Raw genomic sequence first — 23,542 nt, forward strand, 5'->3', positions numbered from 1 at the left:
CGGGGGCCAATGTTCCCACGAGCAGGGACCTCCATATGAAGCTAACGGAAGTGGAACAGGGTCCTGACGACATGCCCTCCAAGAGGAGAAGACGAGGCTTTCTGCCTGCAGCGAAGGTAAAAGGCAGGAGGGAGGGTGGACATGACCAGGTGCTAGTCCTCAGGCGACACGTCCAGCTGTTCCCCACGCTGCCTTCTCAGGCACAGAACCCACTGAAGAGTGGACCCAGTGCTGAGGAGTGGGGACGTGAGAGCCCTGTTACAAGACTCTTGGGGGTCTCAGTTCTCCCTTCTGTGACCTTCTGTGGTTTGCTCTGGGCTGTTAAACCCAGGACTCCTCATCTGCTTAGTGTCTTTGATCGCGTACTGGTAGAGTTCCTTGAAGAAGGGTAAACCGTGGTGCCTGTTTGTAAAATTTGAATTTATACAAATAGTTTTCCAATATTTTTGTCTCATTAACATGGGGAAATGCAAAGGAAATGCCATTTAGATGTACGTGCGGGCCTGTGATACTAAGTGTATTTTCAGGGAGTTCTGCAAGTTGGCACCGAACAGAAACCTCCAGAGTTTAATTCCTGTTAGAAGGACGAGACAATAGGGACAGGAACTTCGATTCCCAAACCGGGACCCAAGCCGAGCCCACAGCGCCCCTGTAAAGTAGGTGACCTTTGCCTTTGCCCTCCAACCCCCTGGGCTCCCTGCTCCTCCCCTTCCTGTAGGCTACAGATTAGAGGTGTCTTGAGACACTCAGGGCAAGCTAATCGTGAACCACCAGCAGCACACAAATATTTACGGGGACGTGCACTTTCACTGGGATTTTAAGATAGTGGGTATTTTCTTGGTCTTGTTATGTTTCTGATTGGGACATTGTGGCAGCCAGGCTGCTGCTGCTGCTAAGTCGCTTCAGTCGTGTCCGACTCTGTGTGACCCCATAGACGGCAGCCCACCAGGCTCCGCCGTCCCTGGGATTCTCCAGGCAAGAACACTAGAGTGGGTTGCCATTTCCTTCTCCAATGCTCAAAGTGAAAAGTGAAAGTGAAGTCGCTCAGTCATGTCCTCCCCACAAAGCCAGCTTGTGTAGACAGATGCCCACACGAGGGCCCCAGCCAAGGGTGGGGGACGGGTGAACACAGCTCAGCACAGCTCCTAAAGCACTGTTTCTCCCTGGGTCTCTTGCCCTTCTTTCATGATGATTGCGAAAGCAAAAGTCCATTTTTCTACCTCCAAGAAAAAAAGGTTTTCTACCTTCAGCTTCAGGGAAGCTCCAAGAGCTCACATTTCACAGTTTGGGGTCAAGACTTCACGGCCTGCAGAGGCACTGCCCACACCCCTCCAGGAGCTTGGGAGGATCGGCATGGGTCCCTGAACTCAAAAGCTGAGGCATTTGGAAACTTGTTGCCCCTCCATCCATTTTCCATGGCAACCGGTGCCTGATCATCACTTGACCCCAGAACCGGATATCCAGGCCGTGCCAGAAGCCGGCTACTTCCGCTGTCTCCTGCCGCCTGGCCCACCGCCATCCTGCACGGCCCACCCTGGCAAGATTCACTTCCATAAAATGGAGGTTTCATAACATTTCGTTCCCTGCTTATAAACTGTTCACGGGTTCTCCAGGGCCTTCAGTTTAAAGGGCCATTTGAGGTGCCACGTGAGGCACCGTTTTTCTTTTTGCAGGAGGCAAATTCTCACTCTAACCATAATTCCAAATTACTTACTTTCACATTGACTTAGATATTTCATTAATCAGGAAGAACTGAGCTAATTGTTCTATGTTTTTTAATGGTTAACATCAGGGTCTGGGAAAGATTGAGGGCAGGAGGCAAGGGTGTTATCTTGCCTCTTCCTTTGCCTCCTAATTTTTTCTTGAAAGCTGGACATCTCAGTAGAACTATAGAAACTTACAAGTTGTTCTTATCTCGGGAAACGGACCCACTTTTCCTCATGGCAGGCCCTTAGTGTGGGGGTGTGAGTTAACCTGGGTAGAAGCTGGGCTGGGTTTGAAGTTCCTTGCTGCTGTGGTTGCCCTCCGCGCATTGAACCCTTCACGTTCCTGCGGGCACACCTTGCCTTTCAGGGTGCCGGTGGGTTCACCTCCCTGCCTCTTAGCTTTAGATCTTCCCTTTGCACTGGACCTCGGAGAGGGTCCCTTGGCCTGTTAGGTTTCCTCTCCCTGGTGTTCTTGTGACCCTCCTGTTGTTCCTGTGAGCTCAGCAATGTGAAATGGTGGAGGGAGGCCTTCTCTGTTGCTTTTGACTAAGTTCCAGAGGAAGCAACCTCCTGTCCTTGGTTCTCCGGGGTCAAGTTGCCTTGGTCCTCCTGTCTCTGAGCTGCAGATAGAATAGCAACCACAGTTTTAAAATAGTAATGAGTGTCCAGGACGTTTCTCAATATCGACAACAACTTTGATGTGACATGAAAATATCTGTGATTTGTTGTTTGTGGTGATGGTGTCAGTTACAGGTACTGTGGATTCTGTTGTTTTGTTGGCGACATTCACAATCAAAGAACACTGCTGCGTTGGATTTAGAAGGTAGTGAAGGTATGACTGTTTCCACATCGAGTGCCTAGATTTTTTTTTTTTTTATGGATCCTTGGATCCTTCAGACTCCTAACCAGCATGTTTTGAGAGACAACTCGCAGATTGAGGGAGAGACGACAGTGACACAACTTGGCGTGTGACCAGAGTTTCTCTCGTGAGTTAACCTTAGTCACGTCACACTTGCAAGCTTCCCAGCCTTGGCTCAGGGAACCTGGGGCGGGAAAGGCCCACGTCCCGAGGACAGCCAGGCTGCTGGGACACACCATGAAGAACAAATCTCCTCCGAGCCCAGAGAACCTCTCCACAAAGGGAGACAAGAAAGAAAAGAGTGTGATTACTGAATAAGCATTAAACCAGGCCAGCCAGTAGAGACTACAGAGACATGAAGGATTTCACTCCTTCGTCTCGTCAGGCCGGTTATATGTTCTCAAGTTAAATGACAGTAGTCCTCGTAAGAGGACTTGATGGACTATTTGTCACACACAGCTCACGTGGTAATGGAGTGATCATCTGTTTTAGCTTATTGCCTTTATCTAAAGGAATAATGAAACCTCTAGTACCTTTGTGATAAGAGCTGGTTTTGCACCATGGATTGAGGCATAACACCTGTCAGAGTTAGGCGCCTGCCCTCCCAGAGAGGCTGGGAGACAGGGGTACAAACTTCCAGTTCTCATTTCCAAGAGGTGGCTGCCAGGTTCTTTGAACATTTGAGTCCTACAGGTGCCCAGAGGCTTATCTAGATCTTTAAAAAAAGATTTACTTGCATCTCAGAGGGGCAGACAAAGAATATATAAGAAGGGTCACATAGTAAAAGCTCTAAGAAAAGGTGGGGAGGAGCAGGCAGGATCTTCCCCTTATTGCGTCGGGGAAGATGGAATCTTTTCCTTGATTTGTATTGACTGTCACACTGAAGAGGAGCCACACCTCTGTACTTCCTTCCACAAGAAGGAAGGGGCGAGGACAGAGAGAGAGGCCAGAGGTGAGTGAGGCAGAGTGCCCACGGACACCAAAGGAGGTGGATACGGATGCTCCTTGTAGGTGCGTGTTGTTACACTCAGGTGTGACGTTAAGGTTCTGCTTTGGGCTAAGCGAAAACTGAATTTAACTCTCCTAAGCACAAAGGAACATGTGCCTTAATTCAGGAAATTGACTTTAACTCTCCAGAGTGGTTAATCCCCTTCCTGGACTACCAGTGCAGCCAATGTGTGAAATGAAATCATTCATTTCACACATTGTCTGAGACCACCTGTGGGCCCAGCATGCACTGGACACCACGGAAGAGAGAAGGAGGGTATGAATTCATTCTTGCATCCAAACTGGGGAGGTGATCCCCCCCCCCCCCCCCCCGCCATTTGAGGCACTGAGCTCCCCGTTCCCTTCCCAGGGGTCTTTCCACCTGCTTGTCCTCAACCTGAAAGGCCTCCTTTAACCCACTCTCCCTGTGTTAGGCGTTTTCCCCATCCTGAAGGCCCAAACGTGATAACTGCATTCTTTAACAGGCTCCTAAGTGTTCATAAATAAATAACAATAATAGTAATTATCATTGCTAACATAAAACTCACCGGAGTGAACTATCTACGTTGTGTCAGACATTGCACGGATACAGTACAATGCACTAAACACTTGAGATAAGTCCAGCAGCCCTGTGAATCAGACGCTTTACCCCAAGTCAGTAGAAAAGAAAACTGAGGGTCAGAGAGGTCAAATATCCCTTCCCCAGGTCACATGATTAGCAAGCAGTAAGGCGGGGATCAGAGTGCAGGGTGGAGCCCCTTGCCCTGGGGTCTCCCGTCAGGCTTGATCTTGTCTTCTCTGTTCCTCCTCCCTCAGTGCTTCCTGCATCAAGTGTTGGATATCTGACAGACTTGAGGAGGCCTGCAAGGAAGGCTCCAAGTCTGATCACGGTGCTGTCTCCTGCAATGTGGAGCTCTGCGTCTGGGGTATATTAGGTGCTGGGAAAGGGGACGTGAGCTGCACTGGGAGGCTCTAGACAGGGACAGGCCAGTAAGGGTGGTCATTCCTAGGATGTTGGTCACCTAAGACTTTGGATTGTAGGTTGAGAAGATGAGCTGAATCAATCCGGTTTCTCTGTTGACATTTTGGAGTTAGGGGAACCGAGGTAGGCAGTCATGGGAAGGAAAGAGCTACCTGGGGAGCCACGTGTGGCCGGACTGATGAGGGAGGGATTCTGGGAGGAAGCAGTTGGGAGAAGAGAAGGGGCAGAGTTAAGGAAGTGGAAAGAGAGTGAGAGACAGAAATTTGCCGCAGTTCAAGGCCCACTTCTGGAATCCCTGGCTCCTTTAGTGTATCATGCTCCACACACACACTCACTCTACTTTGAGTTGGTTTATATGGACATTTAGAAGAAATATAAATTTTTTGTCGACCCTTGGAACAGGGCACTGGTAGAGGAGAGGGTGTGCTTTGAGAGAGAGGGCAGCTGGCCAGGGTACAGGATGAAGGGAAGTGGACGCTTAGAACACTGGTTTTCAGATGTGACTGTACAGTGGAGCCTCTGTGATATACCGATGCCTGTGTCCTGCCCCCAGAGACTGTGGCTAATTGATGTCAATGCTTGTCTGGGCATAGAGAGTTTTAACAGTTCTCCAGGTGATTCTACTCTGTGACAAGTTTTCGTGGTAAACATTGCTTTGTTGTTGTTGCTTAGTTACTAAGTCGTGTCCGACTCTTTTGGGACCTCATGGACTGTAGCCCTCCAGTCTCCTCGGTCCATGGGATCTCCCAGGGAAGAATACTGGAGTAGATTGCTATTTCCTTATGCAGGGGATCTTTGCCACCCAGGGGTTGAATCTGCGTCTCCTGCAATCGCCGGCAGATTCTTTACCACTGAACCACACTAGCAAAGACTTGGAGTCCTCAGAGTATAGAGTGACTTTCCACAACCAAGCCCAGATTCTAGGTCAACAATTAAAGATGTTGTGGTTAGACTCCAGGAAACAAGCAAGACGCCAATGTGAACGGCTATTGACAAGCAGTACATAAATGCTGCATGTTAACACATATTATAAGCTGTTGGCAAATCCAGTCCTCTTCTGCTTTCCTAATTGTTTAGAGCTGACAAAGGCTTATATAAGTTAGCATCATAGATTTTATCTTAACTGGGTGCAAAGGTCTATCAGCTGAAAACTCTAGCAGCTGAGCAGTGACCCTGTGGTTGGCCCTGCGCCCACAGCGCCGTAACAGGTTGTGTAGCATCTTCTTATAGGAGCCTGATTTTATTCTGGAGCCAGCTTCCCTAGCTGAGGTCAGAGGATGGATCACTATGTTTAGCTTTGGCGTCCAGGTTTCTGGTGAGGGTCCACCTTCATTACCTCATCTTTAAACCTAATTACCTCTGCATCCCAATTGCCATCAATATGGGAGTTACGGCTTCAACACATAAATTTGGGGGGATATAAACTTTTAGTCCAGGGCTTTCCAGGCGATGCTAGTGGTAAAGAACCTGCCTGCCAATGCAGGAGACTTAAGAGATGTGGGTTCAATCCCTGGGTTGGGAAGATCCCCTGGAGGAGGGCATGGAAACCTACTCCTGTATTCTTGCTTGGAGAATTCTATGGACAGAGGAGCCTGGAGGGCTCCAGTCCACAGGGTTGCAAAGAGTCAGACACAACCAAAGCAACTTAGCACGCATGCAAACATTTAGTCCATAGCAGATGCCTTTCTCAGTTGAATTCCAAATGTATTTTCTTCTTGGGTAGATTCATCTAGTGTACACAAATGTGGGCTTCCCCCATGGCTCAGCAAGTAAAGAGTCTGCCTACAATACAGGAGATGCAGGAGACACAGGTTTGATCCCTGGGTCGGCAAGATTCCCTGGAGGAGGAAATGGCAACCCACTCCAGTATGCTTGCCTGGAAAATCCCATGGACAGAGGAACCTGGAAGGCTACAATCCATGGGATTGCAAATAGTTGGACATGACTGAGCATGCACACACACACACACATGAATATGGCCTTGCCAATCAATGATTCAAATACCTGTGACCAGTCATGGTCCCAAGTTCCCTAAGTGGCTTCGTTCCTGCTACCTCATCTCTCCTCTTCCCTTCTCCCACCTTCTCCATAATCCAGCAGAATCCTGGTCTGCTGTACTCTTGTCTATGGTGACTGGCAAGTGCTCACGCTGGACCGAATAGAGAGAATTCTAATCCTGGGTCTGGCACATCAACCTGTTCACTACAAGGCTGGGGAAAAGATGGGACAGGATGAAGGCTATGAAGTGAAGCTTAGACAGTTGGTGTATGTGAATTGTACACCAAAGGACCTGCCTTCCCAGGGGTGAGGGCTGCTTCCTAGAGGCCTGGGTCCTGCGGGCCTGGCAGTGGACCAACAAGAGAGAACAATGTAGTTTTCTAGCAAAACCACCTTTCTTGTCCTTGCCTGGTTCATCAGGAGTCTTCCCCATTTGGCCAGGGGAGAAAAGCTGTCCCAGCCCCTTCCATCACCGGGACGCAGGCTGGGAGCCACTGCCAGGGCAGTCAGGGGACTTGGTGTGTTTGCCGCATCATTGTGTGTGTGTGAGTGAGTCTTCCTTCAATCCCTGAAAGGCCCGGCCCGCTTGGCACAGGCTGGCCTTCTTTCATGGTCTGCTCCTCCACACCGGGACTAGAGTGGGCCGACTCCTCCAGAGATGAGCAGGTCAAATCCCATAGCCATGTACAACTGGTACAATATAGTTTTGGTTCCAAGCATTTCCCTCCCAAACCCCTGATGTACCCTTCTTCCTCCTCCTCCTTCTCCAGTTGAACCCAACTCCCCTCATTCCTGCCTCTTCCCCTAAGGAACTTGCTGTGGCTAGCCCGCCCATGGGCACCTGGGGGACCCACTCCATCTCTGGTAGATTCCAGGCTGCTCTGTCTCCTGCCCTCCGAGGGGTGGGGGGAACGAGGCTGCACCGGGTGGTCCCTGGTTCCCATCTGATTCTTGAGGCCTCAAGCAAGGGAGTCCTGAAGTCACGATGCCTCTAGCCCAGCACTGGCCAAACATCCTAGATTCCCTCCCTTCCCAGGAGCCCAAGTCAGGTGCCAGAGATAACGTGCAACCCTCCGGGGGAAATAACCCATTCTTTTTCTGTCTGCCCCAGGCTTTTACAGAGCTCACCCGAGGATGTGACTGTCAGGAGATCAGTCAATTGCACACCTACTTGGATTGTTTCACGAGATTCCAGTGAAGAGGGGCGTGCCTTCACCCCTCCTGTCTCCCCCTCCCACTTGCAGAACCCTTTAAATTGTGTAGGTAGTTAATCTGGAAATCTTAAGAATTCTCAGGGTTGCTATTGTCTGTGGATAGGAGGGAGGTTTCCAGTTAGAGCCAGGCAGCTTGTATCATTCTTGGAGTTTTTATATGCCGAGAAAAGTTCTGACAATGGAGGAGTTGTAATTGTTTAGCCTTACACAGCATCAGGCTTCTCTAGGCTGTCCCTCCCAGGAGGAAGGTCAGCAGCCTGCCCAGTCTTGAGACTGGGCAAGCCGGCCACTCCCTGTATCACAGCTGGGCTAAGCACTGAACAAATCCTTCTGGGATTCGCCACTCTTTCATGTATGCGAGCGTGCGAAGTCACTTCAGTCGTATCCGACTCTGTGCGACCCCATGGACTGTAGCCCTACAGGCTCCTCTGTCCATGGGGATTCTCCAGGCAAGAATACTGGAGTGGGGTAGCCGTTCCCTCCTCCAAGGGATCTTCCCCACCCAGGGATGGAAACCGAGCCTCTTGCACTGGCAGGTGGGTTCTTTACCACTAGCGCCACCTGGGACGCCTTCACGTATAAGGTTCTAAAATTGGCTCAGCCCGTAAAGAATCTGCCTGCCAAAGCGGGAGACCTGGGTTCGATCCCTGGGTTGGGAAGATCCCCTGGAGAAGGGAAAGGCTACCCACTCCAGTATTCTGGCCTGGAGAATTCCATGGACTGCATAGTCCGCAGGGTCGCAAAGAGTTGGACACAACTGAGCCACTTTCACTTTCAAGTTAGTGAAAGGCCTTGGAGTATTTCATATGATGGCTATTTCCATCCTCAAAGTGGACCTGTGCGTTGAGCATCTGCCTCCCATTTTTCAGATAGTGAAACTGAGTCTTCTTAGCCTCCAGGAGGCTTGCATCACTCGGCCCGGGCATCACTCCTCCCTCCTTCCTCCTCCAGAGCCTGGAGCGAGTCTACTCATCCCCGCGGTTTCCTTTTCCTCACCCGAGTTGGGCAGAAAGCGGCAGGTCCCGGGATTGGCTCAGGGGATCACCTCAGCTCTCCCGGCTGAGTCACAGCTGGGTGATTGCAGACCATAGGGCAGGGGCCCTCCGGGGCGGGGGTAACTCCCGATCGGCAACGTCAGCCGGACAAGCGCTTCGGGGCATCCAAATCTGCTTGTACTGAAATGTGTGGTTTAGTGTTTTCTTATTGTCTGTTGAGGGAAAAAAAATTCTCCCTGCAAAAGTCTGGCCTTTGTTCAGTTGTTGTGACAGTAATAGGGAGGGCAGGGAGAGATAGCAGACGACCCCCCTACTTCTACCTAGAGCCGGCGGGACTTCGCCAACGAGCACCAGAAACCTTTCCCGACATGTCTCGGATGGCTGGGGAAAATCTATCTTAAGAATGGCCAGAACGGGCACTCCTGCTTCCTTTCAAACAGGACTCTTCCCTCTTCCTTCTGCATCTCAGTAAACAGCACTAAAGGTAGGCGAGGGAGGAGGGGCAGGCCGGCCCGGGGACTTCCTGCGAGGGAGGATCCGCCGCCTGGCGCCCGACGGGCTCAGGAAGCTGCCGAGTGGCTCGCTCCTCGAAAGGGCCCTCGCGCCACCCCGCTGGCCCCGCCCTCCCCCTGGCCCCGCCCCGGGGCGGGGTCGAAGGAACTCTCGCACCACCCCGCTGGCCCCGCACCACCCTCTGGCCCCGCCCCCTTCTGATGGCCCCGCCCCCGGGGCGGGGCCAGGCATACAGGGAGCGCGCGGCGGGCTGGGTGTTTGCATACAAAGGCGGCCACGCGCGAGGCTCTGCAGGGTTTGTAGCGCCTCCGCGCCACAGATCTCCGGTGTCGAACCCCCTGCGGAGCTGCTGTCCCAGCCCAGCTGCAGCCGAGGTAGGGGGCCACAGCCTTTGGGGGAAGCCGGGTCAGGCGGGGCGGGGCGCGGCCCGCAGGGCCGAGTTGGGGGGATGCAGCCAGGCTGTAACGGGCGCGGGCGGGGAGATGCAAGTCCACCCGGCTCCCCGGACCGCACTCGGTCCCCTGCGGTCCTTCCGGGGCAGGAGATTCGGGGAGGGAGGCGGAGAACAGGCCCAGGGGCCCGGCGGCCTCGTGAGCATCCCTCGGGCCTTCTCCTGCAGGGCTGACCTGACCTTGGTCGCCGAGGCGAACTCGATGGAGGCCCCCTTCCATCCCCGGACGGCGGGACCAGCCAGCTCCATTCGGGGAAGGACGAGTGGGTTTTATCTGAGCAGCGAGCAGCCCCTGCTTAGCGTCAGGGACATTTATGAAGCTGTTCGGGGAGGGGGAATGTTAAGGTTTTCTGCTTTGCTGTTGAGGAAACTGAGGCTCAGGGAGCTTGACTTACCGTGCCCAAGGTCACACAACCGAGCCGGGTTTGGAATCCGAGTTCTCCTATTACAGCCTGGTCTCTGCTCTGCCGGCTTCTGTGCACCTTTTCTGCAGCCGGAGGGGTGCTAGGCCTCCCATCAAATGCCCCTGCAGAATAATGTTATTTGGGGGAAGCCCGGGAAAATGTAGGATGAAAAGCAGTGTTTTGGAAATAACTCTTAAGTGCCATGGAACTGCATTGTGTGTAGATAACTGAAGGGTAGTTTGTGTGGAGGGTAGTTGCTGGAGAAAGCAGATGTCAACTAGGTTTTGACCACCAAACAGGAACTTGACTAAAATAACTGGCAGTATTGATTCAGAGTTTTTAGAACCTAGTAGTTTCCCCAGGATAATAGGAGTGTTTTGGAAAGATGAGCTTACACACAGTGTTTTCATGGGAGGGGGCAGGTAATGGGGGGGTAATTGTGAAAGTTACTTTTCATTCCCTGTTCAATAATTTGGGTCTTATGAATTAAAGTAAGCAAGTGAGGAACGTATAGTAATCAAGAAATAAACACCGGCTGAGTCTTGTTTCAAGTGGGGGGATCTTGGGTCTTGAGGGGACCTCGGAAAGGCCGAGGAGGAGTCTTGCCCTGAAAGGGGTGGGGGTGGCCAGCCCAGAAGGAAGGAAGCAAGCCTACCCTCCACCCAGTCAGCTGTGTTCAGGGCCCTGGACCGGAGGGAGGGGGCAGGAGATGGAGGGTGATAGTTCAAAAGAAGGGCCTGAGGCCAGTGGGACACACAGGCTGGTGCAAAGAACCTGGCCTTGTAGTTGAGCCCTGTAACTTGGGCCAAAGACAAATTCTCTGAGTGTCGGTTTCCTCCGCTGTGAGATGATCACACCCATTTGCAAGTTATTGTAAAAGTTCCCTGAGATGGATAAGAGCTCCTGGGACAGAGCGTGGGGTCACAGTGGTCACTGTTATTTTAAGGGACGGACGCAAGGTGCCAGTGAGGAGGGCTATTTGTAGAGTTGAGACAGTCCTGCCTGACACTGCGATCTGGGCCATGAATCACCGCTGTGGGACCCCCTGTCCCCTGTGAGTCAGCCTCTCTTGGATCCTCACTCTTCTGGGTTCAAGGTCTAAAAGGTATCTAAATGCGATGGATTGATTAGCGAGAGGGTGCCGTTGGGGCTAGCTGAGGCTGCAGGCGGTTCATTCCAGGGAAGGCCTGTTGGCAGGGGTGACCTTTGGAGCATTTTGAGAAAGACCTAGATGACGGCGGTCCTTTTGTGACCCTGAGGCTGGTGGTTTGACCTGCGGGAACTTTAACTTCCTCAGTGTGACTGGGGCGTGAGAACCCGGAGCTGTTGAGGTGACAAGGAACACGCAAGGCCGGGATGCAGGGTCAGCGTTGGGGCGGATGCCCCAGGAGGGGTGGGCGAAGTCCTACTTGTTACGTGTCACTGAACTCTGGCCAGGTTTCCTACGGGATAAGCTCACTGGGACTCGGAATGGGGTTTGGGAAGAGAGGCTGAGCAAAGCCGGAACAAGCCCTTCAGTGATTTGACACACTCTCAGTGTATAGGTGACTCCAGCTGCCTGTTCGGTGGCTGACTGTGAAATGGGAGCTTTCCAAGCTGTGAGCAGTGGATTCGGAGAGAGAGCCGGGGCCCCACACCTACTTGGGTTCCTGGCTGCAGGTCCAGCTTGGGGAACACGGCAGGCGGGAGTGGGACAGCCTCTTGACGGTGGAGCTGTCAGGGAGCCTGTGACCTGCCCCCCCTCCTTCGTGTGTCCCCCGCTTCTCTGTGCTCCCCTGCTGCTTCCTCTTCCCATGCCTCCCCCTTTCTCCCCACCTTTGACTTAACAAACAAGAAGTGAGAAGCAGCTGGAGTTTCTGCCTGCAGAGAGCCCTGGCTCTGGACACAGTAATTTTTTCACAGAGCAGCTTGCGACCCACTGGCCCTAAAATCAGTTTAGTGGGTCCATGGGCATTTTTTTAAAAAAGTGAGGTAAGACTAGAAAAGAAAATATTGGACCCAGGCATACTAAGGTTAGATATTGTTCTCTGAAACCTCTTTTAGCTTGACATGTGTTTGTGTGTGTGTGTGTGTGTGTGTGTGTGTGTGTGTGTGAGCTCCGATGGTGGGAAGAAGGGTGTGTGAGACCCAGTGCATGGTGTGTGAGGACGGGCCTGCGTGTCTCAGGTGCTGGCCCCCGGCAGTCTGGCTGGGGGTTGGCCCAGGATGGTCCAGCTGGAGGGAGGGTGGGAGCGAACGCCCAGGGCTCAGTTTGGAGAGGATGTTGTTCTGGTGATTGCAACCACATCCCTCAACCCACTGAGTAGGTTTGAAATTCCTGTAAGACTTTTTCCCTGGTGCTGAATGCTGTGCTTTCCAGAAAAAGGCTGCTAGTTGTTGGGGCAGAGTCCTGACTCCGGATCCACGGCCTGTTTGCTCCTAGGGGCGCCCACGGACCCTGCTGGCCCAACTTCGGGGACAGGACGAGCGGGTTTACACTGTGTGTCTTGTTCTTGAAGATCCAGCATCTCCTTGGACACATGTCTTCTCCCTTTTTGGTGAAATCCTTCTCTTCCTGGTCTCACTAGGCATGCACCTCTGGTTGACAAAAGATAGAAGCAGCAAGGGTCCTGGGGCATAACCGGGCACTTAACCTGCTGGTGAACTCTGCATGGGCCCAGATTGTGGCCCAGTCTTGGGGTTCCCTTAGACTCAGACTTTTTGGACAAAATGGAAATATATGCCCAGCCTATTGAAATGTAGCCATACCTTTCTGGTATTTCTATATTAATTTTAACCAGTAGTCTTATTTGCCCTTGTCTTTTTGGGCGGGTGTGATTTAAATAGTTGACACAGGCAAAGCACTGTCAGGCTGCGGTCTTAGTTTTCGGTCCAGCCTTTGGACCCCTTTGTGACCACAGGGTAGCATCTGGCTTTGGTTTGGCTGTGCACTTGGAAAAGGCCTTCTCGTGTACCACCTCACACCCATCCCAGGGGACGGGCGCTGTTAGGATCGTCCGTCTTACAGATTCGAGTGGCTGAGAGGCTGGTCTGTTGCCCATGGTCATGGCTTAGCAGGTGGGGAGCTGGGATGTGAAGGCCAGTGTCTCCCTCCAGGCCCCGAACTCTTACCCCTGAGCTGTAGGCAGCGCTTGGGAGCATCCAGGTGATATTTAGCCACCCCCTCTCCATGAATTGCTTAGGGGAGGGGACAAGGGTTGGGCCCAAGTCCCACAGTGGGGCTTTCTTTTTGGCCAAGACACAGACCTGGACATAGGGCCCTTGCAGGTGTATAAAGAGAGGCTCCACGGTCCCGTGTTCCATCCACGAGTTAGTGGTTAGGAGCTGAGGGTGCTCTGTGCTTTGTGTGTTAGGTCACTTCAGTTGTGTCCAGCTCATTGTGATCCCGTGGACTGTAGCCCTCAGGGCTCCCCTGTCCAGAGGATTCTCCAAGTAAGAATACTGGAGTGGTTTGCCATTTCCTCCTCCAAGGCATCAGGGTCTAAACCGGGGCCTGTTTTGCCCAGCCATTGGGTCGTTCAGCTGCCCCCCCTCCCCCCCTCCACCCCCACCCCCAGGCCTTTTGTGCTCCTTGGCAGGGACTTGAGAACACTCATCACATGGGATTATAAGATCTGAGCATTACAAAATCCCAGTGCTGGAGATGGTCACCCATCTGACCTTTCCGACCAAGGCAGGCGTCCACCCCCCATTGTCCCCTCCTGTCTCAGCAGTTTCAAGGATGGGTGGGGGACCTTGATACCCAGCAGGCCAGAGTTTGCCATCTTCTCCCCAGGTCTCTGAGGTCATTAAAAGTTAATGCTAAAGCAGTACATGCCTATGTAATAAAAACCCAGAAATGAACACTGTGGAAGTATTTGTGATGGAAAGTGAAGGCCTCTTCATCCCCAGGGGTGAGCCTGTGAACCTTGATGGTACAGACATCAGTCCATCATTTTTGTGCATATCGGAATATATGTAAATGTAATTCTTTAAAGTGATTTCCTATTATAAATATATTTGTACCTTTTTCACATAGTATATGCATCTTTTCATGTTATTAGTAGTATTTGGGGAACTACCTCTCTGTCTCTTTGTTTTATCTTTTCACACCCTAATAATACTCAATTATATGGTTTGAGTGGTCCCTAATTTACTTAACCAAAGTCCTGTAGATATTTGTTTCTAATTTTCCTCATTATAATCAGCGCCGTAATTACTTTTTTTTTCGTAATTACTGTTTTGTACATGGGTCTTGTAGCAGAATTGCTGGGGTTTTGCTGGTGTGTGCAAAAAAGACAACAGCTGTTGCCACAGTGCCTACCCCGTTTATTACCCCACCAGCAGGGAGTCATCAGCATTTGTTTTTTCCCCATTCTCACCAGCCCTCAGGTTTTACAAAATGCTTTGATTTTGGACCATCTGAAAGGCCATCTTTGATTTGCATGTCTTAAATTACAAATAGAATTGAATATCTTCTCGTGCCTCATTGACCCTATGGACTTCTTTCTCTGTCAACTCTTTTTTGCTCATTATTCTGTTGGGTTGGTCTGCTGCTGCTACTGCTAAGTCACGTCAGTTGTGTCCGACTCTGTGCGACCTCATAGATGGCAGCTCACCAGGCTCCCCCGTCCCTGGGATTCTCCAGGCAAGAACACTGGAGTGGGTTGCCATTTCCTTCTCCAGTGCATGAAAGTGAAAAGTGAAAGTGAAGTCGCTCAGTCGTCTCCGACTCTTCGAGACCCCATGGACTGCAGCCTACCAGGCTCCTCTGTCCATGGGACTTCCCAGGCAAGAGTACTGCAGTGGGTTGCCATTGCCTTCTCCCTCTCAACTCTGAGTACTTTGCAAATAACTCAGTCATAGAATGAATAAATACTGCACTCAACAGTTGGGCCTGAGGCCCTCTTAAATTAGTCTTAGTATTCTACAGGTCAGTGACATTAGTAAAACAGTGGGGTTATGAGAGCTGTGGCTGGGGTGTTGAATTTGGGCACAAGTTCCACCAAAGCCACGTTCTTGACAGTTTTGCGAATCCTGGAGAAGGATTCTGCCAGTTTTAGATGAAATGCTGATGTTTCTGATGTAGCAGTGAGATGAGAAGTCATGGGACCTCCATTACCTCATTGTGACGCAAAGTGTTAGCAGCCCTGCCCTCGGGAACCATACGAGACTTGGGGTAACTGGTGTGTTGTGCATCGGCTCTGTGCCCAGAGTGTGGGGCTCTCCTGCCGAGTGGGGCCCTTGAAGGAGGAGAGGAAACCTCCCGCACCTTCTATCTCTCTTTCCTGTGTGTTTGGAGTTGCTGTGGGTGTCTGCTTTCCTGACGCATTTTTACAGGGTGACAGCTCCTTGCATCCCAGACGCATGCACTCCCCATGCCACCTGTGGTACCCCGCATCCTGCAGGATGGCCTGCAGCCCAACTGCGATGGGCAGGACTGCTTAATGCAGAACAGGCTTTGGTGCTGGGATGCCAGGGCTGGCTGGATTCACTGCTTCATCATTTGTCAGGAAGTCTTAGTCTGACCTGCAAGCTCTTCAAGGCACTGCAAGCTTTTCTGGTGAATTTTTCTACTATTGGACCAGAGTGTCTCCTGAAAAACACTGACCTGCCAGTAAAGTCCCTGAATCCCCACAGGCACTGATGGACACAGGCGTTTGCTCTCTTGTGTAGGAAGTTTCAGGCTTCCCTGATGGCTCAGTGTTAAGAAATCCACCGGCCAATGCAGGAGATGTGAGTTTGATCGCTGGGTCGGGAAGATCCCCTGGGGTAGGAAATGATAATCCAGGCCAGTATTCTTGTCTGGAAAATTCCATGGACAGAGGAGCCTGGCGGGCTATAGTCTATGGGGTTGCAAGGAGTCGGACATGACTGAGCACATGCTTGTCTGTAAGAAGTTTCTCTTAGGGGTCCGTTCACAGTGGTTGGACTAACACTCGGAGCATCTGCTGATAGTCTCACTTGGTCCAGGCTGGCTGGGAGGGGAGGGACTAACCCCCTCCCCACCCCTGTGCTGTCACTGAGGCAGGGTAGGGCGCAGGAGTGGGGATAAAACCCCGGCACCTGGACTTCCAGTCTGGCATTGTTTCTCCTGCATCACTCTGCACCAAAGTCATACTTCCTTTTTTGTCATCTGTATGTAATTTACCACCCTTGCCAACTGATAATTATCAACGCACAGGGGCTCTGAGAAGAAGACTTCCTCTTTGCCGTTAATAGAAATAGCAAGAGGAAGATGTGCTATTTATAAACCAATTTCATTTTCATATAAGTCATATTAGTCATCATATCCTTTTGGAATTTCTTAGGAATTGTCTTTTTTTTTTTCTTTTTCATGCTTTGTATGAAAGCCAGCGTTTATCCCATAACCTCTCAGGTGGATGTGGTCCTGGCCAGTCCTGAAGCAGCACCCATCTGTTTTGTTGCTCAAAGCTGGGCAGACCTCAGATTTGGACCCCAGATATGGGGGCACAGTTGAATATGCTCAGAGGAGATCAGCCAGGGGTGGTGGATGGAGGCCCCCACCATCCCTTCGAGGTCTGGCTCTGGTGTTAAGGCGCAAGGGGTTGTCCTCAGAGGAAGGAGTCATCCCGGGGCTTCAGGGATGGCAGGTTCTGTCGTGTCCTTGAGGATGAACAGTCCTAACGAGCGAAAAGCCAGGTGGCTTACATACTCCCAGTGACTGAGGCTCACTCTCCCAGAGCAAATTCTTCACCATTTAGAAAGGTTATAAAGGACATCCACGTTCAGTTAGTTGTTCAATAACCGAGCCAGTGAAGATACAAGACTTCCAGTGTTTCAGGACAGGAATTAAGTCTTGGCCGGTGCCAAGCCCAGCACTGGGCACAGGTGAGTGTTTGTGTGACTGGGTGAGAGGGGAGGGGGCATGGGCAGGAAGGTATTGGCCAGTTGCTCACCAGCCCTCAGAAATGACTTGAGGTGTAGATCTGGATAAAGAGGAGAAGATTTTATCCATGGATATTCAATTTAGATTTTTTTTTTTCTTTTACTAGTAAATTATTTGCCCTTTTTCTTTGTTAGCTCAAAAGTGATGAGATCCTGTCCAGATCTGCAAGGGGCATGACCCTGATTGTCAGCCAGTGGCAGGGCTCCGCCCAGCCTGTGCACCCGCCCCTGGGTGTCTTCCGATTACCCGCGTGTGCCACCTGGAGAGGTGGGAGGACGAGACTTGGTCTGCTGCTGCTCGACCCACCGGCAAGCACAGACAGACCTCTGGTGCAAGCAGACCAGTTTCCAAACCAGGAAATCAAGCTCTTAAAATGTACCATTGTACCATTGTACTTCCCCATTGGAGAAGTGAATAGTTTTCATACTGCTGTGCGTTAGACCCTCCCGTGTATATAATTTAAGGTCTGCGTGCTGTCCCATACGTAGGTCAGACCGTCAAGTCTTGGGGAACTTGACAGCGTCGTCCCAGTGCTGGATAGAGGTTCAATGTGAGTTTGGATGGTGAGTCCACCCCTCACCCAGCCCAGGTTATATAAACTGTAACAGTTTCCTTCTCTGCAAAATGGGAAAATCATATCCCTTGCATTGTTATGATAACTAAGCAAGCCATTTGAACTCTTTGTTACTATCACCATCTGGACGGTGTTCTAGCGGTAGTGGTGTTTGAAAACAGGTAGCAGGTTTGTGGTGTTTGAAAACGGGTAGCAGGTTTGAAGGTTTGTGTCACACTGGCTTGCTGCCAAGGTGTCGTTGCCTCATGCTGGCCGTGAACTCAGTGGGCATGGAGAAGTCTCTCAGACGCACTTCTGTAACCAGAGTAGCTGGCAGGCTGGAACCTTGGCCCCCAGCAGAGCAGTAGCTGGTTGGGTGTCTGGGGCTGCAGTCCTGCTGTTGATAACAGGAACGCAAAGCCGGAGGCCTTGCCTGGGGGATGTTGGGTCGGTTTTTCAATCAGGACCTGCCCTGCGTGTGCCTTAAGCCCAGATTCCACACCTGCTGTCGGGGTAGAGGTAACAGTGCATGTTTGTATCTGCACACACGGGCGGGGGATCGTGGCAGGCTGGCTCCTGGAAGTGATGACTCATTCTGGAGACAAGTGTGCCAAAGATGTCTCCAGTCACAGACTGATGAAAGGAGGGCGTTTGACCTTTTGGGCCTTGAGGACTGTGGGGGCAGGTTTTGGGTTGACCTTCTAGGCAGCCCTGAGGGTAGGGGTAGGCGAGGGGGGCTGTGGATGCCTGTGAAAATAATACACCCAGAGCCCAGAGTCTGACTTATCTAGCCACTTGCTAAGGAAAGAAATTACAGTAACCACTCACTTTTCGGCCTATGCTTTGCAAGGGCAAAGACCTTTTCAAAGTTATCATCTTGTTCAGTGCTCTTGATGACAGCTGGTGAGTCTCATCAGAGGGGCTGGGGGAGACCTGGCCCCTAGCGCAGAGCTCCTGAATGCTGGAGGAAATAGTCATGTCCGGGCCTCCTGACCCTGTCCACTAAAAAAAAATACACGCACAACCTAAAACCTGAGAGTTATGTTTTATTTGGTGACCTTACTGAGGGCTTCCCCGATAGCTCAGTTGGTGAAGAATCCCCCTGCAGTGCAGGAGACCCCAATTTGATTCCTGGGTCAGGAAGATCTGCTGGAGAAAGGATTGGCTACCCAGTCCAGTATTCTTGGGCTTCCCTCGTGGCTCAGCTAGTAAAGAATCCGCCTGCAATGCGGGAGACCTGCGATCCCTGGGTGGGGAAGATCCCCTGAGAAGGGAGAAGCTATCCACTCCAGTATTCTGGCCTGGAGAATTCCATGGACTGCATAGTCCATGGGGTGGGAAAGAGTAACTTTCACTTTCACCTGAGGACCATAGCCTGGGTGTTCCAGAGAGGACAGGGAGGAGCCAGGATATATAGGAAGTTTTTGCTGGGAAAAAAATGTAGTCGAATATGAAAGATCACTGCTAATCACACAAAAAATAGCCATGTTAAGTTAATGATTTCAGTGCTCGTCTGTGTACAGGAAGGTGCAGGAGTCTCACTCCTTGAAGTGATTCCCTTGGTGTGCATCTTAATTGCCCACAGGGGTATCCTGTTTTTCTCTATCCTGAGTTCTTCTCAGGGTGCACCGCTGGGTAGCTGCAGTGGCCGATGGCTTGATTGGAGGCAACATTCATTGTTTACTTGAGTGGCAGACAGTGTTATTTGTTTACTGAAATGGAGGGCAACATTTTTTTGTTGTTGTTCACACCCCTAATTTTGTGCAATTTCTGGTTTTTTTTTTTGGACTAATCCTTATCTTCTGTGGCTTGTTTGCTGGCAAGAAATGCGTAATGAGCCTGTTATCTAAACTGTGTTTGCAGTGAATGTAGTTTGCAGTGAACTATATTTGCATTGTCTTCATTAGTTCTGTGTTCCTGGGAGAGGACAATTCCCGTTTTCTTAATTTCTTCTAATTTTTGAATTTTATCACTGTTCCCCCCATACCCATACCTGCTAAGCTACTTTGAGGTGGTATGTGCACCTTGGTGTGTACACATCTGGAATTTTTTGTGATGGAACAAAATAATTCCAAAACAAATCCCTCTCCCCTGTACGACTGCTCTCACCCTCCAAACAATCCCTGAAAGAATAAAAAGCAATTCTAAACTCCTGGTTTCTTGCTGGAGATAAAAACTAGATTTCATGAAGTTGTTATGACCAAGTCATAGAATCATGAACTCAGAGCCCCATTCTTGAATTCTCTTTACAGCCTTTTCATCAGATCATGGTTTAGATTCTTTGCATGCCCCCGGTGATGGTGAGCTCACTCCCGCTCCATCCCTGGCCCCGCCGCCACCTCCCCCCGCCCCCAGCCCCGAGCAATGAGTCAGTTCTCTTAGAAGCTTGGTCTCACAGATTGTGCTTTCCGTCCTGGCTCTGGAATGGCCTGTCTGTAATTCCAACTTTCTTTACAATCTCTGGTCACCTGGGTAGTACTGGGATACCCTGTGAACATGTGCTGAATGTTGTTATCTGGCTTTTAGAACTAGACGATTGCCATCTGTTTCGCTAAAGCAAAACTGATTTTTCTGTAACTGGGCCTCACCCATTTATTGGGCTTCCTGGTAGCTGAGTGGGTGAAGAATCCACCTGCCAACACAGGAGATGTGGGTTCAATCTCTGGGTCAGGAAGATTCCCTGGAGGAGGAAATGGCAGCCCACTCCAGTATTCTTGCCTGAAAAATCCTATGGACAGAGGAACCTGGTGGGCTATCGTCCAAAGGGTGGCAAAGAGTCAGACACGACTGAGCATGCACGTTGGCCGTGTCACCCATTTATACCAGTTCTGTCCAGTGGGATGGGGAGGCAGCGCTGAGCTCAGCAGGACAGGGAAGACTCGGGGTTCCACCTGGGCCCCCATCCTCACTGTAGCTTACCAGTTGAGCTACCCAGAATGCCACACAAAGCCGGTGCCCCAGTTCCTCGTTGGAAATGGGGTAATGATGTTAGTTCTGAGTATGCTTAGATCTTCATCAGATGAGTCCACCTCGGCAAAGGATTTCCATATGTTGTGAAGTGCTGCACAGATGTTGAGTAGAAGCTTGTGTGGCCTTTTGCCTGGGATTCAGGAAGAAGTGACATTAGCCATTAGTGGTTTGCTAGGGGTTTGTCTACAGCATCTACTGCATGGGATGGGTGCTGATGGCTTTGGAGTGTTCCTTGCTCCCCAAAGCTTCCCTTGTGGCTCAGCTGGTAAAGAATCCGCCTACAATGCGGGAGACCTGGGTTTGATCCCTGGGTTGATCCCTGGAGAAGGGAAAGGCTACCCACTCCAGTATTCTGGCCTAGAGAATTCCATGGACTGTATAGTCCATGGGGTCGCAAAGAGTCAGACACGACTGAGTGACTTTTACTTCACTTGCTCCCCAAAGACAGCAGGCACCCATCATGGTTTTCCAAGTCCATTTAAGTCTTTCTCAACAAGCATCATTTTGTTTTCTCACCTCCACTTATTACCCTTGGAGTTCTTGGTTGTTGTGTCAGGTAAGAAGGTTGCACTTCCTGGCTATACTTTGCAGCTCCCTGCAGAGCCTCTCAGAAAAGCTAGGTTCAGTCTCAGGGAGGCTGGGCCGTCTGACAGAAAATTAACCTCATGCATGCTGCAGAACTTGTTTTCTCAGAGAGCCTGAAATTCTGTTTCACTCTGGACATCCTTTCCAAGATGGTCCTCAGGTTAGCCTTTGCTGGAACGTGAGTGTAGGGAGGGATTTATTTTCAGTAGTTCTCTTTCATTTGCTTCTCGGATGTTCCCTCATTTCTGTGTGATGACCTGCCTCCTCATTCCTCAGGAAAGCACTAGGATATCGTGCCCACCCGTGTGGCCATGACTGCCCCAAGGTTGGCTGGGCCCTGGTAAGTGGAGCCCCCCTTCTCTGGCACAGCTCCGCACCCTCCTACCTGCCACCGCTCCCGTCCTCTTCTGCCGTGATAAGTACCAGGAGGATACAGGTGTCCGCCGTGCCCTGGTCCTTCACTCTGAGCCATGCGTCTGTTTCAGTGTTCTAAGAGTAGGATGCAGGCAGTACCTCCTCTATTTCCACTAAACCAAGGCAAAAGTGTCCCCAACCAATGAAGCAGTTTCACTTGTTGGAAGACAATCACTCTATAGATTTAATTCAATCAGGCACCCATCATGGAAGACAATCACTGTATAGATTTAATTCAATCAGATTTAATTAAATCAATAGATTTAATTCATTTCAGAGGTACTTCACTTAATGGACAAGTAGAAGAGATGAGGCTCCCGGCAAATGCTGAAGAATGGAGTCAGCGGCAGTCTGGAAAGTAATTCAAATGCGGTCATGTGTGACAGCAACATTTCTGGGTCCCTGGGATGGGCCCAGTGCCATGTGAGGGGCTAGGTGCCCGAGATGAGCAGGCCCCTCCCTGTCCTCAAGGAGGGCAGACAGCTTGGTGAATGAGGTCTCTCCAGCCACTGGACAAATGCTGGCCCGAGTTTATCAGGTCTCTCCAGCTGGACAAGTGACAACCTGTGTTTTATCAAGCTGCTGCCCAGGATAGGAGGAGAGGGGATCAACTGAACAGGAAAGCCTGGAGGGAGGTTCAGTTCCCAGAACAATGAGTTGATGTGGGTGTGGAGATGGACGAGGTAGCCTGACATGCAGGCAAAGACACAGAAGAGGCGATGGGACATGCAGATTAAGGAGTGACAGTAGAACTCTTGTGGGGCTTAAAGAGCTGAGGGTAGAAAGAAGTGTCAAGGTGAGGAAGGTTTAACAAAAATGGTGATTCTGAGGGTAGTGTCCACTGAGACAGCTTTGCACTCTCTTTGACCTATGCTAAGGTGAGGTTTCTCAGCCCCGAGTCCTGACCCACTATCCTTCCTGGGGCGGAGTATCTCCAGATTGGATGTTGCCTGTCATAACATCACATGTCTTTGGGCACGCCCACAAGATGAAAATGGAGAAACTTACCTTGTAGATAATGTGCCTTTGATAATGGTCTCTTAGTTGAGAGAACTAGAAAGGGAATTAATTAAAATCACCTTTATACATTTGCATAATAAATGAATGTACCTGATTCCTGAATTTCGAGTAAGGGGGTTGGCCTGAAATAATTCAAAGGCCCATATTTAGTTTCAATAATTGATGCTTTTCAGGCTGAAGATGCTCTGTTGATTATTTACGTTGCAGATGGAACCCCAGGTGGGAATACGCTTTTGGATTTTTGTGTTCCATGTGTGCTATCTATTGGGGTCTAACACAAGTGCTGCAGTGCTTTCTAACTTACGGAAGAGTATCCAGGAAGACCGTATTCCAGTGGCGTGGAATAATCTTGGAAAGTCAGTAGTGTTCCAGGAGGTCAAACTGGAAGGTGTCACATTGAGAAGAATATATTTACCTGTTTTCTAACCTCAGAGTTAAGCACAGCATAGAGAACCTGAGTTTGGCAGGAGGGGTATCTTTCTGTTTTTTTGAGGTCTGGCTCAGCTTTCCTTGAAAACCTTTTGCACGAGGGTTAAAGGAATCCCATTTCGAGTGGTAAGTGAAGGCTGGTCGGGTGGAGCAGGTAGCTCCTGCCAGATCCTGAGATTAAAATCAAGAGATCGAGAAGTGACTTGGAGTGGGGTGAGTGGAGATCAGGGGTCTCAGAGCTGTTCAGCTGGAAATTTCAGCCTTTGTTTTGTGCCGGGGTCCAGCCCCAGCAGGATCCAGGGGAACCCTCGGGATGAGCGGCGTCGGCGAATGAGAGAGACAGTGAGACAAAGCTCGGAGGCTGAGTCTGAAGTTTATTTTTGCGCGGCCCCTTTATACCCTTAACAACATCTTTTTGGGGGAAGTGCATATTGCTTACACACAGGTCATCTCAAAACATTACAACAACTTGACCTTCAACAGAAACAGGATGTCACCCACATACTTTTCGTTCACAAGAGTCTTTCTTATCATTTAGCCTTCAGGCCTGCTAACATTTTATGGCTTGCACTT

At 50.6% G+C, this 23,542-nt stretch overlaps 1 protein-coding gene across 2 annotated transcripts in view; it reads left to right on the plus strand.

Annotated features, from left to right (window-relative positions):
- Nucleotides 1-9,500: 9,500 nt before the first annotated feature.
- LPIN1 (lipin 1) overlaps nt 9,501-23,542 on the plus strand; it is a 72,932-nt gene continuing 58,890 nt past the window's right edge. For both annotated transcript variants that reach the window (XM_061154827.1, XM_061154826.1), the window contains exon 1: nt 9,501-9,628. The gene's annotated coding sequence lies outside the window, so the exon portion shown is untranslated. The remainder of the gene's footprint in view (nt 9,629-23,542) is intronic.

This window comes from Dama dama, chromosome 11 (genome assembly GCF_033118175.1).
Source record: "Dama dama isolate Ldn47 chromosome 11, ASM3311817v1, whole genome shotgun sequence".
Taxonomy (NCBI): domain Eukaryota; kingdom Metazoa; phylum Chordata; class Mammalia; order Artiodactyla; family Cervidae; genus Dama; species Dama dama.